Consider the following 9,903-nt stretch of genomic DNA (forward strand, 5'->3'; position numbering starts at 1 on the left):
AATACCATCCCTGCAAATGAGAGGTGTTCCCAGCCTCAAGTTCCAGGTGAGAGTGGCCTTCCCCAAGTCCACCATACAACCTCAGAACTACAGAAAAGAAGCCCAAAGTTCCTCTGTTCCTGAGGTCAGCATACTGCGAGCTCTTTCACTTCCCCCTCCCCTTGGTCATCACCCTGCTGAGAGGTGCAGGAGAGGACACCTCTCCAGTGGCCCTGTGTCACCCTGGTTGGCCATCAGGTCTAATACCATCATGGCTAACATCCCTGTTACCTGTTAATCAGAAACCTGAGCTCCCATGTCATCCATCATCCCAAGCGTTGTGTACATCTAGTACTCTAACCCACTTTCCCAACCATCCTCTACCTCCAAAATCTTTCCACTGTGTCTTTTTGTCTGTCATTAGCACTCTTGTTACGGGTTGAATTGTGCCCCCGCCCCCCACCTTTTACCCAAGTTCATATGTTGAAGTCCTAACTCCAAGTACCTCAGATTATGACCTTATTTGGAAACAGGGTCATTGCAGATATAATTACTCAAGTTAGAATAAGGTTTAAAAAAAAAAAAAGAAGAAGGTCATATTGGAGTAGGGTGGAATCCTAATCCAATAGGACCAGTGTCCTCATAAAAAGGGGATATTTAGAGATAAGCATGCACATAGAGAGGATATCATGTTGGAGTTCTGCTGCCATAAGTCAAGAAACTACCAGAAGCTAGGACAGGCCTGGGACAGACCATCCCAAGTGCCTTCAGAGGGAACATGACCTTGCCAATAACTTGATTTCAGACTTCCAGCCTTCAAAACTGCGAGAAAATAAATTTCTGTTGTATTAAACCACCCAGTTTATTGTACTTTGTTATGCAGCTCCAACAAGCTAATATAATTCTTCTCTGAGCACTCCCTTCCCTGCCTGCCTTCTGATAACACAGTCTCTTTGTGGCCCTCTAGAAGGAAGGCTCTCTTCTTCTCCTATCCCTCTGTATCTCGAAGTGTGGCAGTAGAACAGGTGTCCACCCTGCTCCCATTGCTCTGTCCAGTCCGTTTCTACTCTCTCTGTGCTCAAAAGCTCAGATCTTTTGATCAAGCCAGCATATTCTCCCTGCTTGTTACTGTCATCTACAAATCCTGTCACCCCTCATCACTCATCGACGACTTTATCACCTATTCCACAAGTTCCTTTCTATCCCTACTCCTGTCAAAAAAAATAAAAGAAGAAGAAGAATTAATGACATCAACACTTTGGTGTCTCAGTTCCGCCACCTCCACATGTCCAAAGATTGCTTCCTTGGTTCAAAGCCAGTCATCCACTTCATCTTGTCATCACCTTTAAAATCTCAGCCTCAAGGTTCCCACTCTGAACACCATGTTCCAAGATTTTAGCTCATTTACTTTGTACACTCTCTCCAGCAATTCCTCATCTCCTGTTATCGAGACTTCCAATCCACTGCCATTCTCTTGATCACTCTTCTCATGTCTTCCCTGCTCTTCTTAACTAGTCAGAATTTCATTAGTCCGTATTTAGAATGATTGCTTTGCTAACACCTTTCACTCTTTCTCCCTTTTCATCGGCACAACTATATGGCAAAGATTCCAACTCTGGTAAAACCCAACAATCTGCCTATTGTAGGTCTGTCTGAAAAGTTGAATTCCCCAGAGTAAAATATACAACCATGCTGTCTGATCTCCCTTTAAAGTTATGACTACAAAAATATACCAGGTGCCATCCCTCCCCACTGATTATCTACTGTCCTCCCAGTTATAACCTCTCATTCCTTGGAAAGTTTAACCCTTGGATTGTTTTTCTTTTCATCACTTTTCCTATGATTTATTGGTGATTATAATATTCAAATAACTGACTCATTTAATACTATGGAATACTATGGCATACTATGGCATATCAGTTTCCTGACCTATTCATTACAATTGATCTTGCTCTCAACCTGACCTCAGGCACACACCTCATTGTTTATACCATAGATCTTGTTATTACTGACAGAAATCCCTAATCTCAATTTCAAGAATACCATTCTGTAAACTCTAACTTTTATCTCTCCAGCTCACTTTCTCTCCCATACTTTTCTAAAACTCTACTGGCCCTACTGGGACATCCAATCCATTGTTCCTACCACCTACCTTTCTCAAGTCCCTCCTTCTACCAAATTTAGATCCAAGACCCATGATTTTAATCACTCTTTGCCTACATCCTCATCTATTTCACATCCTTTGTATTTGTCTGACAAAATTCCAACCTGTTAAAACCTAACTACATATCTGCTACTGAGCAGCTGAAGGTGGCTAAAGAAAAACTTGAACCAATGCTGTCCGGTCTTTCAGGGATGACCTCAAATCTCAAAAAGGCTAATACTGCCCAGCAATCTTCTACATTCCTCTCATTTTTTCACACTGCAGACACCTCTTTTGATATCTTTTCTTTTTTTTTTAAGATTTTATTTATTTGTCTGAGAGAGAGAGAGAGAGAGAAAGCGCACAAGCAGGGGGAACAGCAGGCAGAGGGAGAAGCAGGCTCCCCACTGAGCAAGGAGCTGGATGCGGGGCTCGATCCCAGGACCCTGGGATCACGACCTGAGCTGAAGGCAGACACTTCATCAACTGAGCCACCCAGGTATCCCTCATATCTTTTCTATCCCCAAACCTCCACACTAGCTCTATACTTACTCTTAACTAAAAGACTTGCCTCTTTTTTTCCTAATAAAACAGAATAACTTGGGAAATAACTCCTATATCCTTCCTACACCAAGTTTACCAGCCTACCGCCATCTGTACCCATACCTTCTATCTTCCCTCCTACCACATGATGAAATTGTTCCTACTCCTATCTAAAGCCAACCTCTCCTTTAATTATCTGAATTCCACCCCTTTACCCCTACCCAAAGACTCTGTTCCTAAATTATCCTCTCTCCTAACTGCAACACCAGTTTTCTCATCAGTATACAACTAGCTGTACTATCTCCTGTCTTAAAATACCCTCCTTGATCCCATAATCTTCCTCCAGCACCTGGACCATTTTTTAATTCTCATTTACAGAAGAATTCCTCCAAAGAAATCTTGTGATAGCTATCTTCATGTTCTCAATCTTTCTAATCAGAATGTTAATTCAGCATTCCACTAAGCTCACCCACATCGCCAAACCCAACCATCAGTGCTGGGGTCCCCAGCCCATACCAACTCTCAGCAGTGCTGAACACACCTAACACAGCTCTTTCTTGAGACACTTTCTTTTCTTGGCTTCCAGGACAACACACTTTATTATTTTACCTCCTGCTTCACAGGCTGCCCCTTTTCCATCTACTTCATAGAATCCTCCTTCTCTTCTCAACCCCAATGCGGTAGGGTGACCAGGGCTCAGGTCTAGACCTTCTTATCTAAGAGGACACCTACACCCCAGGTGCTCAATTCTAGCCCAATAGCTAAATGCTCTGTCTATATGACGATGACTCCCAAATCACCACCCCAGCCACTCAAACACCAGATATGCATATCCAATCCTACAAGATTACCTCTCAGTGTCCCCCAAACCCACCTCTTGATTCCTACTCTTCAGGCTCTAAAATGTCTCCCTCCCCAGTCTCTCAATCAATGAGAGACTATTCCATTACTAACCCCACATATCCAGCCAAAAACCTGAGTACTCTTTGATTTTCTTTCCCTTTCTCAGATTCCCCACATTCAATCCATCAGTATCACAATATGATCTCAATATATATGTATGAAATGAATGGATAAATAAAAAGCAAGTGTGAGGAACTGCTTTGTACCAGGAGTAAAAATGATAAAAACTACCCCTTACAGTTCAAAGATGCAGCTAACAGCACACTCTTAACATGCCTTTTTAAAAACTTAGGAGGAAATGAAACCTGTAATAAAGATGTTGAGATTTATAGGAAGAGTCCTCACTTCCTCTTAAATTACTGGTATAATGTGCCCAGTACTGCTATATTGGAAGGTCTAATTTCTGTTAACTAGTTTAAATAATTTCTAACATGCTGCATTTTTAAATCTTTGTTCTCTAAATATAATAAATCCCTAAACTTCTGTAAAATATTAATTGCCAGCCATTGACTTTGTAACTGCTCGGGTGAAAACCTGGAGAACAAAACTAATTAAACTAACCTTCTAGATGAAAGGAGCAATAGCTTTGGTGTACCAGAGCAGGAAGATAATGAGCCATATCAAATTAGCTCTGGGAACTACCTCCAAGGGTGCAATAAATAAGGTGTTTTCTTGAACTTAATATTTTAATCCAATACTTCCTTTTTGCTTTTCAAACCCAAATTTAATTTGAAATGTAAACAATGTTTTTAGGAATGAGAAACATTAATTCACTTTTCTTCTATACACAAAGTACATGATTGCCTATAAAAATGGTTTAGGTCATTGTTTTTTCAATAAAGGAGCAAAAATATTAAGCCAGGGTTCACTCACATATCCTTGAGCATCTTAGGTATACTGACCATCATCCACATTCCTTTTAAGTTCCTTTGAATTCAGAGAGAACTTACCAGATGGTGAGTGTACAAATAATACTCTTTAATAAAACGTTTACAAGGTCCAGGTTGTAAATTCATTCCCCACACTGACAAGTCAGTCAGGAGACAGTTAATCTTGATAAGGCATCAGACAGAGGTACTCAGTGGTCACAAGGACAATTAGAAAGTAGGAAGTACAGTCTATGTACCACTCCTGGTACATCATTTCATAACACATACGCTCTTTTTTAAAAATATTCATCCATTTATTCTAGTGGGGGGAGGAGAGCGCACAAGCAGGCGAGGGGCAGAGAAGGGGGGGAATCTCCAGCAGACTCCCCACTGAGTGGGGAGCCCAATATGGGGCTCAATCTCATGACCCTGAGATCACGACCTGAGCCAAAACCAAGAGTTGGATGCTTCAGATTGAGCCACCTCACACATACACCTTGGACAGAAAGTTTATATATTATTTTGAAAACCCTCTCACTTAGATAATGAAGTTAGTCATTTCTTAGTTTTTCCATCTACGGTATGACGAAGCTAACGCAAATGAAAAGATACAGAAATTATGCTGAAAGAGTAAAGAAGAAAATGACTTGAAGAGGAGCAGGGACTTTCAATTCAAGAGGATGGAAACTGTAGAGGATCATCTGTGTGTACTGAACACATAACTCAACATGTTACAGGAAGCATACTTTTTAACTGCAGGAAGAAATTCCTGACAATAAACAGACATTGAAGAAAGCTATTAAGCAAAACTTGTGGACAGTGGAACACAGTGTTGAGAACTTGGGTTCCTGGAGTTATTTATGACAAAGAATTTAATGAACAAAGGAATGTGTACAGCTGCTTCCTGTAGAAATCATGAAGAACTACGTCTTTAAGTCAAAGCCCTGCAGTATGTGACTAATTACGTGACCTTGAACAAGTTATTTAACTTCTCCACCTTCAGTTTTCTTCCTAGGAAAATGCATAATAGCACCTGCCCCAAGGCGCTGATTTTAATGTCGATAAGAATAATAGCCAACACCTATTAAGTGCTTACTATGTGCCAGGCACTATTAAAGTACTTTAGTATATAAATCCACATAATCCCTAGAGTAAATAAGTGGTAGATATTGTTATTATCCTTATTTTGAGGCACAGAAATATGCTCCAGAGACAAGAATCATCAGCATCACTTGGGAACTTGTTAAAAAATGCAGAATCTCAAGCCCCACCTTAGATTACCGAATCAAAATCTGCTTTTTAATACAATCAACAGATGATTTCCACCCATATTAAACTTTCAGAAGCACATGAATAAAACAACCTGATTAAAAGTGGTGGAGGGGGGTGTTGAAATGTACAAGTCTCACTCCATAATCACTGTACTGCACTGCTTCTTTGCATTAGAAAATGCACGTAAAGTGCCTAGCATACACTAAGTTATAAATATTGGTTACCATTATAATATTTTAAGGGTGGTTTATTCATAGTTCTACTTGGAGGTAAAAGAACATAGATAGATAGACAGATGGATAGATATAGATTGCACTAAAAACAAAACAAAAAAACCACCAAAGAGCTGAAATTATCACCTACTACTTAGCATTGATGGGAATTTGAATCACAGAGTTCCAGGAAAGGGAACGTGAAAAGCTAACAATTCAAATATCTTGCTTTATTTCTATGAAAATGATGCTGAGAGACAGGGATGAAGTAATTTGACAAAGATCAACCAGTAAATTAGGGGCAGAGCAAGGACTCCAACTCGGGCCTCATAGTTAGATCTGCAATCATACAATTATTACTGGCTTCTCCTTATTGCCTGCTACTGACTGCACAGATCAAAAAAGACGATTGAATAAGTAAGCAATTAGCAGATGCAAGTGGTTTCACATTACTGTTTAAAGTGCTCTACCGACCACAGAGGCTACTTCTAATGCCTATGAATACAAAATATCTTCATGTGTTTCTTCAGAAACCAGTTCTTTACTGGCTCCATAGATTTTTTCATGGGTGTTCTCCTGGCATTTCGTCAGAGCACTGATGCAAAATTGGTGTTGTGTAATATGGTAAACTTTGGGCAACAGTGTAGCTAGCCTTCCCTAACAACCCTGCTTTCCATCCAACATTAATCCTTGCCATTCTATCCATCTTCATAGGACATTTTTTAAAAGGGTGACAATACTTTGAGCTTCTCTAAATTATATTATATTCTCTCCCACATACGTAGGAGTCCCATTTCACAAATATCTGTCTTCCAATCAGTCCAGTCAAATTTTATTTTCTGCCTGCCATCTCCACACTAATATCTCTTTGCCTCTGTAAAAATAGACACCTACACTTGACTACTTTCCTCCTATTTTGAACTCTTCCAAGATAATCATGCAAAACATATTCAAATTATTCTTTCTTCAAATTGCTCAAAATCCATTTTTCCCCAAAAGTCTCTTCTTTACTAACATGAATTGTTGAGGATGACTAGGATTTTTTTTAATATTAGGGATTTTATTAATCTTTACTATGTAATCAGCAGTAAAGATCTAACATGCATAATCCCTGACTTCATCTCCTATACAATATTATCTATACAGATACCAGCTGCCCTTTAGTCTTATTATTGAGTTTTAATTATTGGATGGTTTTGTGCCTTCACGTGTTCCCTGTTTCTGATCCCTCCTCCCCCTACCTGTGCAATGATTTCTGTGGTGATTCAGAATTTGCTGTGGACATCTGTCAAGAAGAAATAGGTTTCCCTTCCTGTTGAAAAAAGGTGAATACTTAGATCTACCCATCCTAGACTGTATTTTTCCTTCATGCGAATTTCCTTCAAGGGTTCAACGAAGTAAAAAGCTTAATGTATGCTCAATTGTATTTTTTTTAAATAGCAGGAAAAAATTGGAAATCTATCCAGCAAAATATTAACAGTTTGGTTATCTAAGGACGCTTAGATTATAAGTGATAGTAACCTATTTATTTTTCCTTTCCTGTGTGTTTCAAGATTAACAAACTAGCATATTAACACTAATTTTAAGAAAGCCAAAGTTATTACAAACAGAAGTTTGAGTTCATATTGTCATCTGGATAGTAATCCCCAACACATTTGATGAATATCACACTAAAATACAATTTAAAAAAAGCAATAAAATGATTTTTTTTAAGATTTTATTTATTTATTTGACAGAGAGAGACAGCGAGAGAGGGAACAAGCAGTGGGAGTAGGAGAGGGAGAAGCAGGCTCCCCACCTAGCAGAGAGACTGATGAGGGCCTTGATCCTAGCACCCTGGGATCATGACCTGAGCCAAAGGCAGACGCTTAACGATTGAGCCACCCAGGCGCCCAATAAAATGATTTTTTAAAAAAGGGTCAGCGTGATAGGGTAAGACTGATAGGTTATCACAAAACAGAAGAAATTAGGTTAAAATAAACCTACATAGGATTGTACTCATAGCACATTCCAACTTGACATCATGAAACAGAAACCACTAGAAACAAGAAGGTAGGAAGATTTTTTTCTTATTTCTCTCCATATATTTCCAAACTCAAAGATCCAAGATATTACAATTGAAGAACAAGGTCGGTGTTTCTACTTTCTCTATTCTATTCTGTAAAAAAAGGAGTTACTATACCCATTTACCCTCCTGACTATCAGATATTCTACTCAGATACAAATAAATAAATAAATAAATAAATAAATAAAAACCAAAAACCAAAATAAAATTCATTTAACGCAAAGAGCAAGAACTGTACAAGTTACACTTTCTCACCACAAAGCAGATAAAAATACTTAATTTTTTCAATTTAAGTACCACTTGGAAATTAAAAGAGGAAAATTACTTGTAAATAACCCTTGGACAGAACAAGAAACCATTACAACTACAGACCATTTGGAAAATAACAAACATGAGAATGCTGCATATAAAAACTTGGAAAATACTGCTGTATAGTCAAAGAAAGTTACTTTAAATGTTTTATTATTAATTTCTAAAAAATAAATAATTAATTAATAATAAATTTGGGCAAAGTAACTCAAGTTAGAAAGAGTAAAACAGAACAAACTTCAGGAAAACGAGCAGAAATTATTAATAAAATACAAATCAATAAATTAAGAAACAGTAAAACAGATAAATTAGAATTTACAAATTTAAAAGCTAATTATTTTAAAAGAACAATAGAATAAACCAATTTGGTCACATATAATTTAAAAACAGAGATATGAGGAAAAAACACATAAACACATTACCTGAAGTTAGAAAAAGATCAAACAACAAAAAATGAAAATTATTTCAGTTTGGGAAAAAAGTAAAAGATCAATAACCATGGGATAAATTGGGGAAAGCTGTTGAAGAAATTTCTTCAAAAAATAATGTATGGCCTACACCCATGCAAAGTGATGGTTAAATGTTTCTGTCTTTCAAATAATAATTCCTTTGCTAGTTAAGTTGTTAAAAAGTAGAGAAAAAAGGTGAGATGCCTCATAATTACTTTAGTCAATCTAAAATAACCCTTATGCAGAAATCTGACATAGCAGATGAAAGAAACCCCAAACTCATCTAACTTACAAATATTAATATAACACTTATAAATAAAATATTAGCAAATACAAACCTTTTAATGTATTAGAAACATTTAAAAAAGAAAAAGAGACCCCATAGCCAGGGCCAGTTAGTAAACATTCCAAGAGTGCTAGAAGGATGCTTCTTTAATACATAAAAGAAAAATCTTTAATGTAATTTATCAGATCAGGAAACCAAGGATGATAAAGCAACCATCTCAATAGATGCTGGAACAACATCTGTAAATAATTAAACATTCATTCTTGATAATTTGAAAAAATATTAGTAAAATAGAGAAAAATGTTCCCAATCCAAGAACCAACAGTCAATTTCATGCTTACTGTCAAAACACAAGAAAAATTTCCATTGACAAGTGTGCCTGAAAGCACATTTACCACTGTTCTAGGAGTCTGACCAACACTAATATCATAAAATAAACTATAAATTTAAAAGAGGCAGAGACAGAATCATTATTATTATTTACATGTAGTGTGGTTTTTTTGCTTGTAAAACCCACGAGAATCAATTCAAAAAATTTTAGATGCGCTAATTATTTGAAGATCCATAGGTTAAAACATATTTTCAGCTCTTAGTTGCCCAGAAGAGTTCTCTAAGACCGTACACTCCACCTCCTAAGATTAAGGTTTTTCTATACCAAAGGGGTAAATAGAACATACGACCTATTTTTCTCTACCCACTGGATGAAGGTGCACTTTGATGAGACTAAGTTCTAATTTTTTCTTTTAATTTTCTTCATTTTTATATTCAATGCAGGAACTCAGGATCTACTGCCAAAGTTTTCGTTGAGTCATCTGAGAAAAACCCCATCTTAAATGGCATCATATATTCAACAGTTGCCATATACACTTATTC

Source organism: Halichoerus grypus, chromosome 2 (assembly GCF_964656455.1).
Source record: "Halichoerus grypus chromosome 2, mHalGry1.hap1.1, whole genome shotgun sequence".
NCBI classification, from domain to species: Eukaryota; Metazoa; Chordata; class Mammalia; order Carnivora; family Phocidae; genus Halichoerus; species Halichoerus grypus.